The following is a 24,743-nucleotide window of genomic DNA, read 5'->3' on the forward strand; positions in this document are numbered from 1 at the left end:
ACTAGCATCATCCAGCTGTTCAAATATTGTTACAGAGCATTTCAAGTTGAATGGGAAAAAAGTAGAGAAAGTGTTGCCATAGCTAACTTTTCTTTTGTGACAACTTATAATAAACTTAGACAAAAAGAATTTCCTTCCATACTTCCTTTCTGGTTCCACTTCTAACAGACTTATGTAATTGCAATTTAAGGAAAGGAAGATTGTAGATGTTGTTTCCCAGCAAGTTTTTATTGGAAACCTGACCTACCGTTTCCTCTGCTGATTGGTGTGGGAGGACACCTCCGTTCAAGTGTCTCTGTGATGGAAATCTGTGAAGGTTTGGGTTAACAGGAAGGAAAGGGATGAACAGTTATTTGCCAATGGAAATAAATCAGTGACATTTTGATATAAATAGTTGCATATAGGAGCTGATTAGCAGCTAGAAAACATCACTAAAAAATGTGAAAGCATGCTCTTCTTCCTTGCCAATAAAAATTGGAAACAGTCCTACTTGTAACAGTGTTACACTAAAAACAACGTTTTGCTCCTATTTAAAGGCACATGTGCAATAATCACTCCATCCAAGTCAATGGCAATATTTCCATTAATCATATTATATTGTTCCAGCAAAGTCAACTTAGAAAGGAATGCTAATAATCTTCTAATGGAAGTGAAATCAGACTTAATCAAATATTTAATGTTTGCATTAAGTAAAATCAGTTTATACAATACGTGACCATATCTCAACTCTCTTGAATTAGAACAAATACAGATCTTGTATAAACCTAATGGCTTACTTTTATGAAAGATTAAAACCTTTGAATTCTAGTTATTTAGAAACCATAGTTATTAATTTCCTTCATATATGTAAACAGCGGTTATCCTCAATTCATTCTTGTAGTACTAAAGAACATTTTTGGCTCTTTTAATATTTCAGTGCTATTATAACTATTTTGTAACAACACTGTTCATAACAATTTTATGTTTGTCATCTTTCTACACTGACATTTCTTTCAACAGTCTGCTCACTTTTTAATTTAGAAATTTTAGTTTCAGAAAACCTAATAGATATTTCATCTCATTATACTGATGTGTTTTACAAAGCTTCTAAAAACATAAAAGATATTTTACTACTTATTAACTGATGGCAGATGGTGATAATCACATAATATATTTATGTTGATTAAAAATTGAATTTTGTTTTCATGTCAAAATCCATCATCATAAATCTGAAATGTCCATTTGGGGTAACAGAACCTAACACACAATTTATTTTTGATCCATTGGCAATCACTCTTTTTAAATTATTTTGACTTGCTCTGAATTACACTAATTTTGCAATTTACTATAGTGTATTATTTTTACATTATTTATTTTTCTCTATGATCTTTTGTTCCTCGTTCTTCTACATCCTTATTGCTCAAATTTCAATTAATAGCTATATTTTCAAATTTAGTCTTCCTTTTAAATGTAATTGGATATATCTATATGTTCCAGAGATGATCTGTGCTATTTTCAATGAAAGTCCCACTGTCACAAATTAGGTGCTTGCTAAAAGTTTGAATCATGATTATGTAGCTGAATCCTTTGTTAAAATATGTGTTTTAGTTGCCATAATATCACTAGAATATTCAGGACAGCCTGAGACCTTTTTACTCTGAGTTTTTGAACTTAAGGTACCTATCTAAGTTACAAAGAAGAAGAGCATTTAACTTTTAAGTCGTTATTACCAATAGGTAATTAGTGAATTGTTTAAATTATTATGCCATTATTCCTTTATATTAACTATATATTCAGGCTATCCTGAAGTACTGTTTACATCAAATTTTTGTACTTGGATACCTATCCAATTTTCAAGGAAGGAATATGTTTAACAGGTGCTATTCAAAGATGGCACAAATATCTTTTAAAGACGCTTTCAAAAAGTTCCCTAATTTATGTAGGTAAGGACAACAAAGAACTTACGTTCCTTTTAATAATAGTTTTATTATTATAGTTTATAGTTTATATTTAGCTGTCTGATTTCTACAAGTAAAATATGAGGCAGCTCTCAGGAAATTTGCCTTAAGAAAAGCCTAATTTTAAAAAAAGCTAAAACTTATGACGTCCCATTTACCAAAAAAATAAAAAATGTGTATTATAAGACATTTTGCAAATCAGATGCTTTTTCATTTCTTAATCTGTCTCACTAAATCAAGCTGATCCTGATTAGCAAGCTGATCCTGAGCTACTCACCACTTTATAGATAGAAAGTTTGTAACAGCAAAATGATTCATGCTGAAAATCAGCCAGTATCACTGTCAAAGTATTCCCAGCTCATATGAGAACATTCCATCCATTCCCAAGAATGTGTTCTGACATTTGATCAAATTTGTTTTGCTTTTTGTCTGCCTCCTGGATACAAGGATTGTGTTCACTCTTTAACTGTGCCACAAATTCTCACTTAGTTAGCAAAGTGGAAAGTGATAACAGGGATAAACCTGACAGTTTATTTTTCTTTAATGAATGGTCTTTGGAACCTGTCTTGTAAAGCACAGGAAGAGTAAAACTGTGAGAAAGATGGTGGCATGCTATTCCATGTATAGAAGAGTTTGTAGTATAATATGGAATTGCATCAGTACATAATAATCCGTATCTTCCCACCCATAATCTTTTATTAAATAATAGGTGTGGTATTTGCCTAGGATAAACCCACAACATTTTGCTGTGGAAAATGGAAGTATTCCCAACTCTCATAAATCAAAGGCACCTGGAACAGAAAATCTTGTAGATATCCGTTTCCCTCACAACAATAATGAAACAAACAGGTAGAAAATTATAACTCAAGTTACTCTGAATAATTGTTACAATATTTTTAGCCTTAAATGATTTACACAAGCTTTACAAAAAGTTTTTCATGATTTTGTCCATTGTAATTACATGTCAATTTCTGTACTCAGGGATAGTCTTAATTATTAGGTTGTTTATTTCTTACAAATATTCTGCATATAGGACTAGAATATGATATCTAGAGATAAATAACAAGGATTCTTGTGGCACCCTAAGACTCACAAATTTATTATGGCATAAACTTTCACTAACAATTGTTCAGTGCAATAGATGAATGAAGTGCGCTGTGGAGTTATTTTATAAATATTCATAATTGTTTGAGAGATTGTAAACAGAATCAGCAAGAAATTAAATGTGAAGTGTTCAGAGATCAATAATCTTTTCCTCTAAAAATGTTTATCAGAGCTCATTCTCATATGAAAAAGAAAATATATTTTAGTGTTATTTTTAAGAAGGTAATATAGAGCAAGAGGTAGTTTAATAGAATTAGAATCCATTATACTATTCACATCAGATATATAGACATTGGTCTTCTGTAACAATCTGTATTTTGCGTCCCAATAAACATAACTTCTACTTTTTTGTTAAATTTAAAAAAATCCTCATCAGTCACTGATAGTTTTGATCTTATTAGTTTGTATTATTTTATTTATTTTATTTTATTTTTCAATTTATATACCGCCCTTCTCCCTGAGGACTCAGGGCGGTGCACAGCCAGAATTAAAAACATGAAATACAAATATTAAAAACAATTAAAATCTATATAAATTTGGCCCAAAATTTAAAAAACCACAAACCAATTAAACATTTAAAAATTTTAAAAAAATTTCTTCCTAAGCCAGCCCGGCTTGCTGGAAAAAGTGGGTTTTAAGGGCACGGTGGAAGGCACTGAGGTCTTGGATTCTCCTTATCTCTGGGGGCAGCTGATTCCAGAGGGTAGGTGCCCCCACAGAGAAGGCCCTCCCCCTGGGGGTCACCAGCCTGCACTGTTTGGCTGATGGCACCCCGAGGAGGCCCTCTCTGTGGGAGCACACGGGTCGATGGGAGGTCGTTGGTAGCAGCAGGTGGTCTCGAAGATAGCTAGGCCCTATGCCATGGAGCGCTTTAAAGGTGATAACCAACACCTTGAAGCGCACCCGGAAGACCACCGGGAGCCAGTGCAGCTCGCGCAGGAGCAGTGTTACATGGGAGCGCCATGCTGCTCCCATCACTACCCGCGCTGCTGTGTTCTGGACCAGCTGGAGCCTCCGGGTGCCCCTCAAGGGGAGCCCCATGTAGAGAACATTGCAGTAGTCAAGGCGAGAGGTGACGAGGGCGTGAGTGACTGTGCACAGGGAATCCCGATCAAGAAAGGGCCGCAACTGGTGAATCAGGCGAACCTGATAAAAGGTCCCCCTGGTTACAGCCGTCAGATGTTCCTCCAAGGACAGCTGCATATGATGCCATCACTGACTATTGGGGGCGAATCATTGGCCCCCACGGAGAGGGCTCGCAACTTGGGCGTCCTCCTGGATTCACGGCTGTCTTTAGAAGAGCACTTGACGGCCGTGACCAGGAGGATTTTTCATCAGGTTCGCCTGATTCGCCAGTTGCGTCCCTTTCTGGATCGGGACTCGTTACGCACGGTCACTCATGCCCTTGTCACCTCCTGCCTGGACTATTGTAATGCTCTCTACATGGGGCTCCCCTTGAGGAGCACCCGGAGGCTCCAACTGGCGCAGAGTGCGGCCGCGCGGGTGGTAATGGGAGCGACATGGCGCTCCCATGTGACACCTCTCCTGCGCGAGCTGCACTGGCTCCCGGTGGTCTTCCGGGTGCGCTTCAAGGTTTTGGTTACCACCTTTAAAGCGCTCCATGGCTTAGGACCTGGTTATCTACGGGACCGCCTACTACCACCAATAGCCTCCCACCGGCCAGTACGCTCTCATAGAGAGGGACTCCTCCGGGTGCCGTCAGCCAAACAATGTCGGCTGGCGACCCCTAGGGGGAGAGCCTTCTCTGTGGGGGCACCTACCATCTGGAATGAGCTCCCCCCAGAGATACGGAGGATCCCGGATCTGCGCACCTTCCGCCACGCTGTGAAGACCTTTTTATTCCATCAGGCGGGCTTGGCCTAATCTCTTCCCTTTTTAAACATGTAAATTTTAATCTGTTTTTAAATTATTGGGGTGTTTTAAATTTGTCTGGGCCAAAATGATTTAATCTGATTTTATCTGGTTTTTTAAATTTTTTGTATCTACGTTATTTTATTGTTTGGCTGTTCACCGCCCTGAGTCCTTCGGGAGTAGGGCGGTATACAAATCAAATAAAACAATAAAACATAAAACAAAACATATCCAGGAGGACTCCCAGATTGCAAGCCCTTTCTGTGGGGGCCAAGGACTCACCCCCAATAGTCAGTGATGGAGTCAACTGACTATATCGGGATGCCGGGAGCCACAGCCACTCAGTCTTGGAAGGGTTGAGCTTGAGCCTGTTCCTCCCCATCCAGATCCGCACAGCCTCCAGGCACTGAGACATCACTTCAAGGGCATCGTTGGGGTGGCCTGGGGTGGAGATGTACAGTTGGGTGTCATCAGCGTACTGATGGTATCTCACCCCGAAGCCACGGATGATCTCGCCCAGCGGCTTCACATAAATGTTGAACAGAAGGGGCGAGAGGACCGATCCCTGCGGCACTCCACAGAAGAGAGGCCTCGAGGTCGACCTCTGCCCCCCTGCCAACACAAACTGCGACCGGTCGGAGAGAAAGGAGGAGAACCACCGCAATACGGTGCCTCCCACCCCCAACTCTTCCAGCCGGTGCAGCATGATACCATGGTCGATGGTATCAAAAGCCGCTGAGAGGTCTAACAGGACCAGAACAGAGGAGCAACCCCTGTCCCGAGCCCTCCAGAGATCATCAACCAATGCGGCCAATGCCGTTTCCGTGCTGTGCCCAGACCTGAAACCCGACTGGAACGGATCTAGATAAGATGTTTCCTCCAGGAACTGTGGAAACTGTCGCGCGACCACACTCTCAACAACCTTCGCCATGAAGCGAAGGTTGGAGACAGGATGATAGTTGGCCAATATTGCCGGATCCGGGGACGGCTTCTTGAGGAGAGGCCTCACCACCGCCTCTTTCAAGGCAGCGGGGAAGTAACCCTCACTCAACGAAGCGTTGATAACACCCTGGAGCCAGCCTCGTGTAACCTCCTGGGAAGCCAGTACCAACCAGGAGGGACACGGGTCCAGTAAACATGTGGCCGTACTAAGTCTCCCCAAAATCCTGTCCACATCATCGGGAGTCACAGCATCAAACTCCTCCCAGATAACATTCTCAAGACTATTCCTCGTCACCCTGCCCTGATCTACCCAGTCAGAGTCCAAATCCCCCCAGATCTGAACGATTTTGTCATACAGGTATTGTCCAAAATCCTCCGCCCTGCCTTCCAGGGGATCCTCCCGCACTCCCGGATGGAGCAGGGAGCGGGTCACCCTAAACAGGGCGGCCAGACGATTCCCTGATGACGCAATAGAGGCGGAAAAGTAATTAAACTTTGCCGTCTTTATCACCACTAGGTAGGTCTTAATATGCGACCTTACCAGTGTTCGATCAGATTCAGCGAGACTGGCCCTCCAACCGCTCTCCAGGCGTCTTTTCTGGTGCTTCATTTCCCTCAGCTCCTCAGTAAACCAAGGAGCTGCGCGGGATCGGCACTGGGTCAGAGGCCGCAAAGGCACAACTCGGTCCAAGGCCCCACCAGCCGCCTGATCCCAGGCGGCTACCAGGTCCTCAGCCGAGTCATGTGCTAGATCCTCAGGAAATGGCCCAAGCTCCATCTGGAACCTATCAGGATCCATCAGGCGCCTGGGGCGGACCCATCTTATTGGCTCCGCCTCCCTGCGGCGGGGTGTAGCGGTTCGAAGGTCCAGGCGAAGGAGCGAGTGATCTGACCATGACAAGGGTTCCATGTCTATATCCCCTATAATAAGATCACCCAACCACTGGCCAGAGACAAAAATCAAGTCCAGAGTGTGTCCCCCCCTATGGGTGGGGCCATGAACTAGTTGGGTCAGGTCCATGGCCATCATGGAAGCCATGAACTCCCGAGCCGTCTCAGACGTTTCACCAATGGACGGCAAGTTGAAATCACCCATGACCATAAGCCTGGGTGTATCAACTGCCACCATGGCTATCACGTCGAGGAGCTCGGGCAGGGCCGTTGCCGCACGGCAGGGAGCCAGGTACGCAAGCAACAAGCCCATCTGAACCCCATGAGTAATCAGATGATTTTTATGAGGTGGTGTGGATATAAAACTGAATTTGACCATAGATATAATTATTAATCTATGCTTTTTGAAACTTTCTTTGGAATACAAACATATGGCTATTTGCTATAATTGTTTCGGAACTGTTATATTCTAGACAGTGACACGGGTAGGTCATTTCAATTTTGTCATAGCTAAGACTTGACAATGACTTGATGGCACATAATCAATCAGTCAATCAATCTAACCTACATTCTGTTTAACTTCTTCCTCCCATATCCTTGTTTATTTGACTTACATGAAGACCCAAATTGTTGGGGGCAATATGCTGACTCTGTAACCTGCTTAGAGAGTGCTATAAAGCACTGTGAAGTGGTATGTAAGTCTAAGTGCTATTGCTATTGCTGTCTCTGAAGGGCACATGGTATAGCAATTAGCCTGTATACAGTAAGAAGGATTGCCAGATATCAGATACAGTAAACTGGTCCAGCTCTAGCCCTTAGGAAGTCATGGAATTCTATTTTTTAACTGTCTCTCACAGCTTCCTACAACTCAGTGGAGCAGCTGGAGGGTTGCTAAACTGTTCTGAGGTGAGAATGGCAGTATACAAAATTGTAGTTAAAAATAATAACAAACTGTCCAGAAATATGATAGCATCTCTTTTTTGAATCAGCAGCCAAATGATCAGCCAGATTTAATTGTAAGAATGTTTAACTTGAAAAGAAAGTTGTTTCCAAAGAATTTTACTGGAACACATGGTCTTTCTGGAAGGTGTATTGCTTAAGTATGGGACCCCAAAAGCAGAATCTGCTTCATTTGCACTTTCTGCTGTGGTTTGGTGAAGCATCCAAGCCAAGCCAAGATTATGATACATTTGTGGAAGCCAAAAATACCAGATCCAAATAAAGATTTTGAGTTCCATAAATTGGTATTGAAGCACATGATCTTTAATAAACTGGTTTTCTTTTTTAATATTAAAACCAAAACAATAGCAAGCTACCTCTAGTCATTTTGTTTTTCTATTTAGGTAAGGAAATACTTACAAAAGGATGATCTAAGGGTCACAGATTGTCTAGTTAAGAACAAAGAGGATATTTTCAGTCTTTCCAGAATCAGCAGAAGGCCACAACATGTCACTATCTAAGTAAGAATAATTAATGCACTCCCCTTCAGAACACTGGTCTAAAGCCATTTAATTAGCACAATCAGAAAATCTCACTTTTTTCCTGGCAAAGGAAATAAAATGCAATATATTAGCAAGCAATCTGTTGTACTTTCATGACTTCTAAAATCTACTGGTTGAAAAATCCTCACTCTGACTGATGGTAGAATTAGCTTAGACCATTTTTCTAAATGTTGTTATTTGCTGAATACTCATAACTGCATTGTAATCCAAGGACAAACATTACAAAAAAAATTAAAAAACCAAACCCCCAAAATCAATAAACCATTGTTTTCTGTTTTCAGACCCCCTTTTTATAAATAAAGATGACAATATTGGCCTAATTCATGGTGTTTTAAAAGAACATTCAAAAGATCATACTATTTTAATACTGTAAATTACTACATAATTGTAATACAGTACAATAAGATTTTAATTTTTTCCATAAGCAGATACAACTGCCATTTCATACTTGTTTTGTCTAATAATCACTAACATAAAGTTAAAGGTAAAGGTTCCCCTCGCACATATGCCGACCTTTCGATTGACAAGCTCAGTGTCTTAGCCACTGAGCCACCATGTCCCTAATTACTAACATAGGTTATGGCTAAAATGAGACTCTCCATCTCTTCTGGCATTTTATTTCTCACTATTTCTCACCCTGAAAGGTTGTATTTGTGCTGCTTTCTTAAATTATAGGTGAAAACCAGAATTTATCTCCATGGATCATTAACAACTTGCTTAGTTTTTATAGCATCAATCTTCAAGCTTTCATAAATATTCAGCTCATGATCTGGATAGCAAGCTTAATGATTCATAGATTCCCAAATGCCAGTTCATTCAAAAGGATACACACACACAATCATTTAAAGCACAAATCTTATTTTGAAAAGATAATTGCCTAAAATAAATGTCTGCTTCCTCAAAAACAGTATTCTTAACTATAAGTCAGAATTGGAGTACCAAGAATTTGACATCTTGTCAACTGTTCCATTTGGCACATTCAACAAAAGGAACTCCTAGCTCTTCAGAATGACCAAGCTTTATTGAAAGACCCATCTAGGCACAGCAGAAGCAAAGGCAGTTCTGGGATTTTCCCACAAAAACCCACATAGATAAAACTCCTTTTTCCCCTGTGGGCCACCCACAGTTCATAGTTCACCAATTATGTTCAGTTCTTTTGTTTTGGGAAAAACTGCAGAGCTCAAACATTCTTCATAACTTGACCTTGGATTACATCTCACCGGCAACAGAAGGCTCTCATGCATTCCATAGCCTGCCCCCCCTTAGGAATTCACCACCTTCCTCCTGTCACTGTTTAGCAAATTGCAAGCAAAAGTAGGTGCAGGCAACTATGGAATTGAGTCAAGTTTGACATGCCAACCCTCCAGAAAAATGATAGCCCTGGAAAATAAAACACAACAGTGCATACAACATTAGACATTCATGTCCACTTCCAAGACCACCAACACTTGGACAACCTGGATGCTCAGCATGAAATTTGCACAGTAACCTACCTGCCTTCACATCTATCACTGCCACCCATTCTGCATTGGCTAGATGATAGCCTTTCTATAATACTAAATACTGCAGTTTCCCTGTATGGTACCGGGAGTTAAGAATTTTCTTAATCTCATAGTGTTCTTATCCTTTGACCAGAATATGAGGAGGAGGCGCTTCCGCAGCAGGTCTTAATCCCAAACTGCAGAAAGTTTTCAGTAGGCTGCAGTGAAATATTGGGTGGACTCACCTAAGGCTTTTTGGCAGCTGCAATTCTACAGTAACTAATTTGAAAAGATCCTATATACTTGGGACCCAGCTTCTTACAAGGCTACCACAGGTTGAGAAATTTTGTAAACAGAAACACTTTATCTCCCACATTTAATTCCCCCTATAGTGCCCTCTTTTTGTCTGCCTGTTTCTTTTGTTTCTTTCTCTAGTTTTCTGTAATTCTCTGCGCACTACCCCCACATTTTAAAAAAAGTTTCCATCCACTCAGCCAATGACACCAAGGACGGTCATCCCTGAGGGATCTCTGGTATTAGCACAAACTCCACCCCACTAGCAATCCTGAAAGGGGTAAATCCCGTGCTACTATGCATGGAGTTATTATATGCCACTATTCAGCTCAATTGGTCTGTTGGTAATTGACTTTAAAATAACACTTTAGTACTGCTCTAACACTGAATTGGTTCATTCACAGGCTCCATTGGTACTGGGATGGTAGGCAGAGCTGAGGCGCTTAAAGGAGCCAAACACCTTTAGGAATTCATGCCAAAATTTTGTAGTGAACTGCACCCCATGGTCTGAGATTATGCGCTTTGGGACTCTATGCAGTCAGTAGATATGTTGTATGAATAGCTTTGCCAGGGTTTGGGTGGAGCAAATCATTGTGCACATCACAAAATGTGCTTGCTTGGAGAATAAGTCCATAATGGTCCAAATTACAGTGTTCCCCACGGTCTCTGGTAAGTCCACCATAAAATTCATGGAGATCTCCTCCCAGGGGTTCATCAAGTTGGCTATTAGCTGCAGTAACCCAGGAAGCTTCCTGGGCATTCATTTCATTGAAGCACACATAGGGCAGTTGGCCATGTAGGTGTCTATGTCCCTTTTCATTTTTCAGAATTGTCTCTTCACTAGGTGCAGGGTCTTTACAAACCTGCTGCCCTTGCATCATGACCTGCTGCCCTTGCAAAATGTCCTGCTGCTCTTGCATCATGACTCCTCTGTAAAATTCAGGTCTGCTAGCTGGCTGGAACATATATTTTCGCACCTTTCCACACCAGCCCCTCCATCATAGATAGGTTGAATTGTGCTACTGGAACATTCATCTCTTATTAGGGGCTTCTTATAAGGGTTGCACTAAGTCTTGGACTGGCTCCAGCTGGGGTGTTGCTTGTAGGGTGAGAGCCAGTGCTGCATGCTGCTTGGATGGGATGAACATCACCACTGTCTCTCGGATGCTCTTGTACTCTGGCATGCAGGAGAGGGCATCTGCAAGGAAGTCTGCCCCCCCAGTCAGATACTGGAGAGTGAAGTTGAACCAGTTAAAGTATTGGGCCCATCAGACCTGCTTAGGGGATAGTTTCTGAGAGGTCTTCAGCACTTTTAGGTTCTTATGATCCATCCAGACCTCGAAGAAGGTCTACTACCCTCCAGGAACTGTCTCCATGTTAGGAAAGCCCATTACACTCCTTTTCTCAGATAGCCCACTGCCTTTTAGTGTCAGACAACTTGTGAGATGTGAAGGTGATCAGTAGGACTATCTGGGCAAAGATGGGGATGAACTGGTGGTAAAAGTTCACAAAGCCCAGGAAACTCTGTATTTGCGTTCTGGTCTGAGGGGGTTCCCACTTCAGTATTGCCTTCACCTTACTGGGATCCATCTCTATTTGGTATCCCAGGTACTCTAAGCGGGTCTTGTGGAATTCACACTTAGACAGCTTCGCATAGAAGTGGGCTTCGTGCAGTTTCCTAAGTATGGCTCTGACCAGCTTCCCGTGTTTTTCAGGGGTCTTGGTGTATATTGTTTTATCACCAAGTACACCGAGACTCCCTTATACAGGTGCTTGTGCAGGACCTCATTTATCAGTTGCATGAATACAGCAGGAACTGATAGCAACCTAGGGGGCAATTAAATGCTGTTTTCCACTCATTCCACTCCTTAATTCTCACTCGGTAATATGCCTCCCTCAAGTCCAGCTTCATGAAGATGATGCTGGATAAGAAACATATTAAGCTTCTTCTAGTTCTCCCTAAATATCTTTCTCTATTCCTCCCTTTCATCTAAGGCAGTGTTTCTCAACCTTGGTAGCTTGAAGATGGGTGGACTTCAATTCCCAGAATCCCCCAGCCAGCAGCGTTGGTTGTGGGATTCTGGGAGTTGAAGTCCACCCATCTTCAAGCTACCAAGGTTGAGAAACCGTGATCTAGGGCCAGTTTTGAATGAAATACTGACAACTTTTAAAATGTCCTTGAGAAACCCTGATGTCACCACCTCCTACATCTCTCAGCTTATCTATTTCTTCCTCAGGGATTCCAAAATGACATACAACCAGAGATTCTATTTTCTTTCCACCTACTTTTGGAAGCAATAGGAAATAAAACAGAAATGATCAACCACAGGTGACAAATTGTCTACCATATATGTAATTCTAGAATCAACATTCAGCTTGAATCAACTGAGGACTCTTTCTAAGCTTTGTATCACCACTCCCACTTTCGGTAGAATATAGATATGGTGTACTATGAGATGTGGGATCAAGCATGGGGAAATGGTTTGTGATGAGAGTCATATAATAGTCTCTAAACCAGGGCTCTCCAAACCTGGCAACTTGAAAAGTTGTGGATTTCAGGTCCTATGCTGGCTGAGAAATATTGGGGGTTGAAGTCAACCGGTCTTAAAGTTGCCAAATTTGGAGACTCTTGCTCTAAACATATGTACAATATTCCTGGTTAACTATAGTAAAAGACGGCTAGATACATAATTCCACATACTTTCTGTGGAATTAATGTTAAAATGTATTAGTATGTACAGGTATGGGAATCTCACTGAACATCAGTGAATTTACAGTATGGAGAATTTTGTATGCCAATCTGATGTTCCATATGACTGCATTTCAAATTGGTTTACTTATAGCTTTAATAGGAAATCACTTGACTGTTATGCAGCAAATATCAAGGTTCTGACTAACGAGCCAACTTTGAATATTTCCGGCGGTTTCAGTATAGTTAAAATAGTATATGATCGCCTCCACAAGTGTCATGTTGTCCAATTAGGTTATTGGCAGGCTTCTTGGGCACTCCTATCCGTTCTCACACCTGTGGAGATGACCTTGGTTCCATGAGATAGATGAGTGTTGTGCCTGACAGTGCATTCCAGCCATCTCCCCCCCCGCCCCGCCGCCATACCGTGTGGCAACTGAGAACCAACAAAATGGCTTCTGCCAGGTTCAGTTTGAAGTTGACAGTACAGGTAGTCCTCGACTTGCAACAGTTCACTTAGTGACCTTTGGAAGTTACAACAGCACTGAAAAAAGTGACTTATGACCATTTTTCACACTTATGGCTGTTGCAGCATCCCCATGGTCACATGATTTACATTTGGATGCTTGACAAATGATTCACATTTCAGACAGTTGCATTGTCTTGGTGTGATCCCCTCCTGTGACCTTCTGACAAGCAAAGTCAATGGGGAAAGCAGATTCACTTAACAACCGTGTAACTAAATTAACAACTGCTGTGATTCACTTAACAAATGTGACAAAAAAGTTGTAAAATGGGGCAAGATTCACTTAACAAATTTCTCACAACTTAAATTTGGGCTCAATTATTTATTTATTTTTATTTTATTAGTCATATTTCTATGCCGTCCACTCTCCGAAGACTGTGGGTGGCTTACACCAAAGACAGTATACTAAATAGCATATTGCCTCCAACAATCTGGGTCCTCATTTTACCCACCTCGGAAGGATGGAAGGCTGAGTCAACCTTGAGCCGGTGAGATTTGATCCACTGATCTGCTGAACTAACAGTCAGCTGAAGTAGCTGCAGTACTGCACTCTAACCACTGCGCCACCTCGGCTCCTCGTAAGTTTATGGTCGTAAGTTGAGGACTACCTATATATCTTTGATTGAAAAGACACTAGAATAAATCACCCAATTTTTGCAATAATTTTATTGAAGATTATATTATATATATATAATTAACACCATCTAGATAATATAAAAACATATAAAAAAAAGAAAAATATTTTTTAAAAAATTAAAAAGTGCAAAAAAATAAGAAATTACAAAACCATTTGTCAGATATGTATCATCACAAATTTTTAGTAATTTTGCAGTAAAACATGAAAAAAGACCCTAAATTTTAGTTAAAAAATAAACCAGCATGTCTTGGAAGACTTTAATTACAGTATAAAGGTCAGGGGGTTTCCAGTCCAGATTACTTTGGTTATTTTTCCATCCATGCCCATTTATTTTATAAAAGCTTTGGCATGGAAATCTTGAGGAAATGAGCTTTCCTGTAAAATGCAACATTAGAATATTTTGTTACTTTCATTTGTGGTTACAGCCCAATTTGATTTTGCTGAAAAGTATCAAATCCATAAAAATATTATCTTGAATTTTACATTAAAACATGGTTCTTGTTGTAGAACAAAATACATTGAGTATGCTTTTTCTAAGAAGGTTAGATGTTTTCCCATTTAAATGATGTACCCTCGTCCACTGCATCATCTGAAACAAAACAGGAGAAGTAAAGAAAATCCTTAAGGATCCTGTGACATACATCTTATGCCAAAGATTCAGCTAGGGTATTTCATATCTTCAAATGATCTTAATATAAATTTGTAGAAAATGATGAGATCTGACACTGCATTTTATAGTCAGAGCAAGGCCAGAGAAAATACAGTCAACAAATCTATAGGTCTACAAATTTGTAAATTTTTCATCACAGAGATGACGCATAATTCTGGATATTTAAAAGAATGGATTATATTCTTCATATTGTTCTCTAGATGTTAAAATGTAGCTATTTCAAAATATTTATATTCAGACATAGAAGAATGTTCCAGATCTAAGGTGGGCATTGAGTATTTCAGAATGTTTTTACTGCAAAATGTTATAGAATTTTTATCCTATGCATTTACTGTTCTTACCTTCTTGGTGCGTAATATATAAAATTACTACAACTGCTACCATTCTCCCAAAGATGCTTTTTCAAAAGTCAACTAGACTTTGTTTTTCCTTGAAGATGGTTTATCTGTGCTTTCTAAGTGGCCTCAACAACTCTCAGAAAGGGTGCTAACAATTGCAAGGAATATAAATCCTTCCCTCCTCTACCATTCAGTCAGAGCTGAAGAAACTTTTTGGATGAGAAGCAAAATGTCTTCAAGGAAAAACAAAATCCAGTTGGTTTTTGAAAAAGCACTTTTGGGACAATCATGACCTGGATGACTGAGAATCTCTGTTACTATTATTAATCAGGCCAGTAAGATGGAGAGTGGTGAAAGAGAATGAAAGAAATCACTGCATTTACTCTTTCCACCTGCACTGTGCTACAGTTTCTTGAATCATCCATTGAAGCACAAGCAGACCTAAATTAATACTATCATAATATCTGGGATGTCTTCATTTGTTAGTCTTTCTATGAAATATTCAATTAACCCTTTTTCATCAATTTATATCCTGTGCTAAAAGCTGAGACTCAGCGAGTGACTCAATATTTGCCCTGTACTAGTGCTTGTCTGGACCTTCAATGTGAGCTTTCAAGAGGGTCAAAAAATTAACAGACTTGTCTAAGTCAGGGCTGTTCAAAATCAGAACAGGTTTTTATACTTAACAACTCTCTCAGGGATTAGGATAATGACAAATTCTACATGGATTCCATCTATAATGATGTCATCTGTTTTAGGAAATGTATAATGCATATTGAGAAAGGAAGGCAGTAGATTAGCTTAAATTCCAGATCATAATTACAAAGCAATGAGATAGGTTTGCAATACTGGAGATCCAATTCAAGTCTGGAATTTCACAGAAATGTGTGGGTCATTTTATTTTGTATATTAGAAGATTCTTTGTATGTTGATGGAGAAGATGAAAGCTTCAAGAATTGAAATTTACTAAAAATTGCTGCAAAAATAAATGCAAGGCACAGAGGCAGAAAAGGGCTGAAGTGTGGAAGGTGGCGGGTGGGTGGGGCTTCTGCAACATTTGGTGTATAAGACGCACAGACATTTCCACCCACTTTTAGGAGGGAAGTGTGTCTTATCCTCCGAAAAGTACGGTATTCATGGTTATAGTTTTTAAGATTCTGTTGCTGTTACTGTTATTCACATGAATTTCCTTGAACCTGGTGCTATATTGTCAACTCAAGGTGCTACATTGCAACATTGAAAATGTTGAAAAAAATTAAGCAGAATTCAAAAACATAAGAAGGAAATTTTACTGCAATATGACAAGCCAGCTAAGATGGATGAAGATGGATCTTACCATTTTATACTATCCACTATATAGTCCAAACCTGATATCACCTGACATCCATCTATTCTTAACATTAAAGGAATACCATTTGATTCATGCAAAGAGCTAGAAAGGACTGTCAGAGCCTAGCTGAAGAGGCAAAGTGTGGAGTTCTTTTGTACTGGCTTTAAAAGCTTGCTTTTTGTTAGGAAACATGTAGAGAATGTGTGGAGAATAAATACAGTAACCAAAAAAAATCTCATTTCAACATTTATTTTTCTGCGTCATACATGAAAAATACCCCAATTTAGTTATGGAGGAGGAAGCATTACTTTTCAACCAACTTTCAGTGAAATGCCCCATTCTTGAAATATTTATGTCCATGACTGGATGAGCTATTGGAATAGCTGCTCATGAATTACTGTCCTTCCCTTTTTATGACACGAGGTGCTTTAAGCTAAGAACTTCCTTCTTTAGATTGGCCTGAAAAGGAGGCAGTAGATTTTCTGTTAGAGATTTGGTCCGCTTATAACTTCATAAAAAATTCTGTTCCTTTGTAATTGCAAGCAGGAAACAGTGAATTTAAATTTGGTGCTAAAGTCAATATATATAGTAGACTAGGATCAGAACACAGTGGGTGATGATAGATGTAGCAGTTTCAGGTGACAGCAATATAAGGAAAAAGGAGTATGAGAAGGTGGAGAAGTACCAGGGCCTGAAGGAGGAACTAGAGAGGATGTGGAACGTAAAGGCCAAAATGGTCCCATTGGTGGTAGGACCTCTTGGGCCTGACTCCTATGATGGGAGACTGGCTCCAACAGAGCTCTCTGTTCAGAAAAATGCAGGGCTAAGAAAAGCTATGATACTGTGCATAACCCTCAAACTACTAGGCCTCTGACAGAGGACCCAAAATTGAGGAAGATACATACCACCCAAAAAGATGAGAAGAGAATTTTTATGAATTAGTACTTGTTTATTCCTATCATTATTGTTTATTCCTTTCTTTAATAAAACTAACTCATTAGTGATTTGCTATTTATGTTAAGGTGACTGGTGTTATAATAACATCCCTGAATGCATTGTTGCATAATAATTTTATTTATTTAATAAAATGTATTGGCCACCCTTCTTACCATAGGATAACTCTAGGTGGCTTACAGTTACATATACAGTTAAAACATAAAGAAGCATTAAAACCAATGACACATGGGGAGGGGAGGGATGGGGGGGGAGAAGTGGGATCTGTTGTCTCAATCAACCACCTCCATTGCACTGTTCCTCCACTGGGGCCCCAAGCCAACTATCAGAGCCACGTCTTTAGGCCTTACGAAAAGATAGTAAGGTTGAGGCCAACCTCACATTGCAAGATGTTCCATCACATTCCAGATAATAATGATGAGCGAGTGGTGGATAATTTATTTTATTTATTCATTAAATTTACTTGGCATTCTTCTCATTTTGAAGTGGCTCTCAGCAGTTTACAGTATTCAAAAGCATTAAAACCATAAAATAAATATTTCTAAAATGATAAAATTATACCTCAGGTAACATTTGTTAGTTTACATTGCAAGTCTACCTTAGGAACCAGTTGAAACAGCATTCCGAAGAACATATCTTATACATATTATAGCAGCAGACATCAAATTAGGGACTGGAAGCATATCAACAAGCAGAAATTGTGATCAGGTAAATTAATCTAGCAGCGGCATAAAGAAAATGTCTTTGGCAAAACAATGTGGTCCAAAATATTAAAATTTATGACATATTGTTGCACACAGTCCTAAATACAACAATGGTGATAAATACATTCTTTGTGCATGACACATAACACTTTTCATTTTCTTTGAACTCTGTCTCACATTTCATAGACTTTATAGATTTCCTTATAATATATGATCAGCTGAGAGATTATATAAAAGCAAGTGTTCTAAAAATGCTCTGCTCATATTTTATATTAGGAAGAAGAAAATAAGAAGACTTCTATGGATTATGTGATTTCAAAAAGGTTCTAAGTATTAGTAGCGAAGATGATCTCACTCAATTAAACACCACAGAGCATATGAAAATTCTGTTTCTCTGGTGCATTTCTCTTATTGTGTATCAGATAAGCTAATCCAATATTTGAATCAAAGTAACCATTTCCTTCTCAGATAATTTTTCCTCCTTTTTCCTCTTTCCCAGGCTTTACAGATGTTATTGTCCTTAGCTAAAATAAGTCAGTTTCCAGAACTTTGAATACTGTCTGTTACTGAGGCATTTGTATAGGAGATATTTTGCAAAATAGATAGAATTTACTGCCACAATGATGGGTTTTTGGGGCCAAGAGTCAAATATAAAATGGGTCACCACATTTATTTGTATTTTTAAAATTGCCTGTAAGATTTATTTTTCTTAAGTAATTCTATTTTCCTGCTCTTTGTTCCACATATAGGCAGTTATGTTTGTTACCAAAGTTCAAGTTGTAACAATTTAAAATAAGATAGTTAATAGATTTGTGAGCATTTGATTATTAAGATTCCATTTGGCTCTTTTCAAGAAATCTATTTCCAAAGTTGTAAGATAAATGTGGAAGGATAATATACCTTTGGTGTAAAATATGTTTGTTTCCTAAGAGATATTGACTTGGATTCACAAGAAATTGCCAATTTTATCCTAAAAGAACAGAAATGTGTAACAGAAAAAAACCTGTTGAATTGCCACAATAACTCATCCTGGCTTTAAAAAGTCAAAATGCTAGAAAGCGCTGCATTCCACAGCTTGCAGTGTTGAAAACTTCGAAGAAAGTTTTTTTTCTCTCATCCAGATTTCAGCAAAAAGAGCGGGAAATCAGGTCAGAGGTTGAGTGTTTAGAAACTAACAATCCCCAGATGACATCTGAGAGTTTTTTTTAAAAAAAATTAAACTTTCTTCTAAAACTTTCTTCTTCCTTTCTTTGGAAAAATGTTGAAAAATGATTTAGGAAAATAATTAATTTCTAATATTAAAGGCATCCATGAGAGGTAGTAGTTATGAGAGATAAGGCACAAAAAACTAATTGTTGTTATGAATGGTATTTAGTTTCCTTTCACTCCTCAGCTTATTAAATCAAAGAATGATTCAATAATATTTTAAGAAAACAGTATTCCTACGGACCAAATATTTTTCATTATCAGCATTGTCTATTTCAGTAAAGTGATCCAGTTTACAATATCCAGTGAAGAGAGTTATTTGATTATGTGCCACAAAGTTGTTCTCAGCTCTTAGCAACTACATATAATTCATGATACAATAGCTACACTATTGTAGCTTCATAATCTTTTTTTAAAACCTTCAAATGTTATTTAGCTTTCAAACATTAGGATATATTTTACAAGTATAGAAATAAAGTAATAATCCCAGGAATGTAAATATATATATACAGAATATTTGGTTTTTCAATCCACAATTAATTAATGTATATAGTTTTAACATGAAATTCCCCATTTATTCTTTTTTATTTCCTTGGATTCACTCTTTTTCTCTTCCCACCCCCCACCCCCATCATTTTTCTCGAGACAGTACTGTTGACCTGGTGCAGAGGTTTGACCACTCTTTTCAGTCAATTCTTTGGAATAACTTCTTTCACAAAAGTAATTACTTGCAGACATTTCTTGGTTAATGTTTGTAGCTGAGAAATATTCTTAGTCACCTTGCTGGCACTACAATCTCTTCCCAGATTTTTAATTTTATTCAATTCTGGGAACTATGAAGATTTCTTGCATTCAAGAAAATCTTTATTTTTCTGTCTTTTAGGTATATTTATTTATTTGTTTGTTTGTTTATATCCTGCCTTCATTATTTATACAAATAACTCAAGGTAGTGAACAACATCCTCCCCCTATTTTCCCACAACAACAATAACAACAACCATGTGAGGTGGATTGGGCTGAGAAAGAGTAACTGGCCAATATCCAGCTAGTGTTCACAGCTGAAGCTGAACTTGAACTCATCATTGTCTCCCACTTTGCAGCTTGCAGCCTTAATCATTAGACCAAACTGACTTTGTTTCACAACTGATTTGGAGATACGTCTTGGATTGTTGTCTTCCTGAAATACTCTTTTTTGCTTCAGATTCTTCACTAATGGTGGAACTTTAATTTCTTGGGTTTTTAAATATTTGGCTAAATCAATTCTTTGTTCCACAGACACAATATTTCCTGTGCCACTGGCCACCACATAATTGCCAAGGTACACTAAAATATCCCCTAGACTTAATGGTCAGCAAGATGAATTTTTTCTTCAGGTGCTCCAAATTTTTTTCTCCTGATGTATCTGCTCTCATATATCATATGGTGAGTAATAATTCATGGCCTTCTTGCTTATCCCACAATGATTGTTGTGCATAGATGTAGCATTTGATGATGGATTGTTCTCTGAGAAACCAGGGTTTTTGTTTTTATACATCACGATGCTGCAAGTGATATCAAGTGGCTTAAAATATTAATATTCAGAAAACCAATAAAATAAGGTACTAGTTTAACTTGGCATCCAGTCCCAATAATATGAATTCATGGTGAGGGCAGGAAGCTCTGTTTCACCAACATGGTGCCAATTTTCTGCACCAACTGCCCACAAAGCTAAATTGGCAACTCAGTCACAGCTTTGTGAAGCTTCTGAGTCTAACTCTTCTGTAGGACCTTTGGGGATTGACTATTCATGACTGGTAACTTGCACTGAGGAATTTTGTAATGTATAATTTGTGTTATATTGTTTTTATTCTAATATTTTTTTATTTATGGTATTTTGAGGTTAGGAGGGTAATGTAATTGAGGTTTTATATTTTACAGTTGATTGTTGTAGTCTACTGGAGTCTGAAAGGATTTGGTAATATACATAAAAATTTGATAATGATCATAGAAATTAAATCAGAATTTCCTCTGATGCATAGATAACTAGTTTAATAAGCCATACTTGTGTATGTATGGGAAGGTGGTGAGGGGCATGACAGGAGCTCATAGCTGTTGCATCCAGTACAGCAGAGTTGGGCCATCCAGTTCATGTATTTTGCCTTTCACACAAAATTCAGCCATATAATCTGACATATCCTAACTCCTACACTTCTCAAAATATTCCACTTCTATTAAAAGCCTTTGAAGGAAACTTCAGTCCACTCTTGAACAATGCTGAAGATAATCAATAAGCAACTAGTTATTTCCTATATATTTTTTAAAATTTTCATCGGCAGTGGGAACAGTATTGCAAATACCATGTGCCATCTCTGTTTATTTGATGTCAAGTATTCTGAGTTAAATGACATTCCCAAATTAGTGTATATTGAAAGATGAGTTCTTGTCTCCAGAGACTCCTGTCAACTTAATTGTATTGCCAGGAAGAAACACTCATTCCTTCCTTCTCTATGCCATATGAGAATTGGGCCAAATTCTCAAATCGCTTCAAAACCTCATCTTGAGCAAATTACAAATGCCCTGGTGTCATGCCTTTTCATATAAACATAGAGTGGTTATCTGCCATTCATCTACAAAACAGATCCTCCTTTTATCAGGAGAGATGGTAGTCCTTGAAGATATTTATTTTAATATACTGACCTTTCACTTTATAAAGATTAGAGATTTGTCTCAAGAGATTCAAACTGCCTACAGTGAAATTTAAAGGCATTTGGGAATATGGTTCACTGTATTAATTGAATAGCATATTCAGAATATATGTGTGGACATAAAAACATGTTCAACTTTTGATTTTTCCATTATAGAACTGTTCTAGTCTCTTATCTGAAGTAGTACAAAGTTTACTTGTGGTGCAATCCTTGACTTGGACTGTTAAGATTTGGATTCCAACCGGTCCATGAAACAGGTGGGTAACTTTACATCAGTTTTCTCCTCCTCTCCTTCTCAGTTTAGTTTAATCCATAAAACAAAATTGTTATATGAATAAAATATGAAAATTCCAGTCATATTTCCCAACCTAATCTTTAAAAAAATGTGAGGTCTAATTTTGGTTAATATATAATGATATATTCAGAAGTAGATTACACTGATAGAAAAGAATACACTTTTTCTAATGTATATGTGCCCCTAATGGTAACTAAAAATATAGGATTTTCTATCAAAAAGTAATACTGATGTATAAATACCTACGAAAGTGACACTGCATGGAAACGAAACGTTGAACTTTAATGAAGCAGGATAGGAAATGTATTGACACTTTTGAACTTTGGTATTGTAGAAGACTCCTGAGTATACTGGAGACAGCCAAGAAAATAAACCAATGGTGATAGGAATAATGAGAAGATTAATAGTAATAGTAATGCAGACTTAGTGAAGTCGCCCTGAGTCTCCAGAGAAAGGCAGCATATAAATTAATTAAATAAATAAATAAATAAATAAATAAATTTGACAGTTTTGAGGGAATTATATGTTTAGCAGAAAGATGGTATTTGGGAAAAAACTGTCCTTGTATCTAGTTGTTTTGGTGTGCAGTGCTGTATAACGTCGTTTTGAGGGTAGGAGTTGAAACAATTTATGTCCAGGATGCGAGGGGTCTGTAAATATTTTCACAGCCCTCTTTTTGACTTTTGCAGTATACAGGTCCTCAATGGACCGCAGATTGGTAGTAATTTTTTTTCTGCAGTTCTAATTATCCTCTGAAGTCTGCGTCTGTCTTGTTGGGTTGCAGAACCAAAGCAGACAGTTATAGAGGTGCAGATGACAGACTCATCTATCTATCTATTGTAGATGCATAAAATAAATAACTAGATTACATATAGAAATCAATAATTTAACCATTTTAATAATATTTTAATATTTATTTGTAACATAAATTGCAAATGTAAAATATAACATGCCTAATGTTATATTTGTATTAATGTGACTTGCATAGCATTAAACGTTTACAAGCATAGTATAATTCTAGGTTATGATCAAGGGAATATTTAGGTAATGTGATAACCTTCCAATTTTTGATAAGGCATAACAGTGTATTTAGAACAATTGATAAATGGATTGTATTGTAAGAGGCCTAAATAGACAAAATCCATATATTGCTTCCTAAACCCATTCCCATATAATCCTTCATATACAATGGTGAATTACCTGGTGAAATCTAATCTGCACCTTTTTCATTCAACCACAGAAATCTAGGGTGTCTGGCTACTGAATGATTACCTAATTGCTGGTTAGATCCAGGATATCAGAAATGGAACATTTTGCTTGATTGGGCAAAACAGCAGTTAGTCATGCTGTAGAAGAAGATTTCCTGTATCCTCTGTATTCTCTGAAACCGAATGTGATCAAGAAAAACAAACAGCATATGTAAAAAAAAGCCCATCTCTTGGCTGAAATCTGAACACCAAAATCCATCATCTCATTCAGTCATATAATATTTTATTACTTCAGTTAGGACAACTGAGATTATTTCATTTAGATTTTTTAAAAATATGTAATTGTTTTCTTCCCAACTCCTCATGAATGACTGCTGAATTATATGCATTTTTAGGATCAGCACAAGATTTCTTGAGTTCATGATTTCTGGCTTTTGGCATAAAAATTGAAAGCATATATTTTTCCTATTTTCTGTCATGCTCAACTGGAAGGAAACATCCTTATAAAAGGGCAAACAACTTGATAGAGTAGAATGAGTCAAGAGTCTATCTAACTAGTGACTGCTTGTTATGACTGTATTTTATTGGGGAACAAACAAAAATCTGCCAAGTGAATTTTTAAATTATTCTCAAGGAAGTCAACAACTTTTTATAAATATGAATGCATTTGTGATAATAAAAATGTGATACATTTCAGGGAATATTTAAATTATAATGAAACTCTTACAGAGATATGTTTACTCTTGTAATATATGCTAGCAAATATAGGAAAAAATTGATCTTTTTCACTTATCTCTTATTGTGATTGTTTAGAAAATCTGATGTGGAGACAGCTGCCTATTAAAACAATGTTAAGGGAGGGAAATAAACAAAATTTCTCATTTCCATCATTATCGTGCATTTTCAAAACCTTTGTCTTCCTGAAAGAATGGTCTAAGTGGCATATCCCAGAAATCTCCTGGACTTGCAGTTGAATTATATTTCATTGTGGTGATAGACCAGCATCTTTTATTACATCTGAGCATCAAAGGCTTGTTCTTTGTATCTTGTACTTCAAAATATCTCCACTATTTTGGGTGCCTATGAAGGATATATGTCTTACTTTTGTAGCAGTGTGCCTTACCAAAGATTGTTCTGTACATCATCTACATAAAAAATAAAGATGTAAATCTGAAGATATTCAGGATACAAGATAGATTCTACAAGTTATTATAAAAATTGTTCAGAATTCTTCTCTCTGGCTGTATAAGGAAAACATCCAATTAGAATCTAAAGATATACTAACTTCCATTTAGAACTTCCAATGCTGACATCTATAATTTAACAGCTGAGAATATAGAGCACGAGGATGTGGCTTTTCCCTTAAGGGTGAAATACTATTCTGTGTGGGGGAGAAAACTATGATAAACTTGTTTATCTTTAAGAAAACTGGCATATGTTACAAGTAGACTTGTACTAATGCCATTCCAAAGGATAAAC

At 38.0% G+C, this 24,743-nt stretch overlaps 1 long non-coding RNA gene across 2 annotated transcripts in view; it reads left to right on the forward strand.

Moving 5' to 3' along the window:
• The window catches only part of LOC148113504 (uncharacterized), a 49,148-nt gene extending 24,868 nt beyond the window's left edge, over positions 1-24,280 (forward strand). The window contains exons 1-3 of one of the 2 annotated variants that reach the window (XR_015728269.1): positions 20,369-20,499; positions 21,918-22,018; positions 23,297-24,280. This is a non-coding gene — a long non-coding RNA (uncharacterized LOC148113504). Of the gene's footprint in view, positions 1-20,368; positions 20,500-21,917; positions 22,019-23,296 lie in introns of those variants that run through there. The other variant, XR_015728270.1, reaches the window with a different exon arrangement.
• Positions 24,281-24,743: the final 463 nt, after the last annotated feature.

Source organism: Pantherophis guttatus, chromosome 5 (assembly GCF_059756535.1).
Source record: "Pantherophis guttatus breed Tessera chromosome 5, ASM5975653v1, whole genome shotgun sequence".
Lineage (NCBI taxonomy): Eukaryota > Metazoa > Chordata > Lepidosauria > Squamata > Colubridae > Pantherophis > Pantherophis guttatus.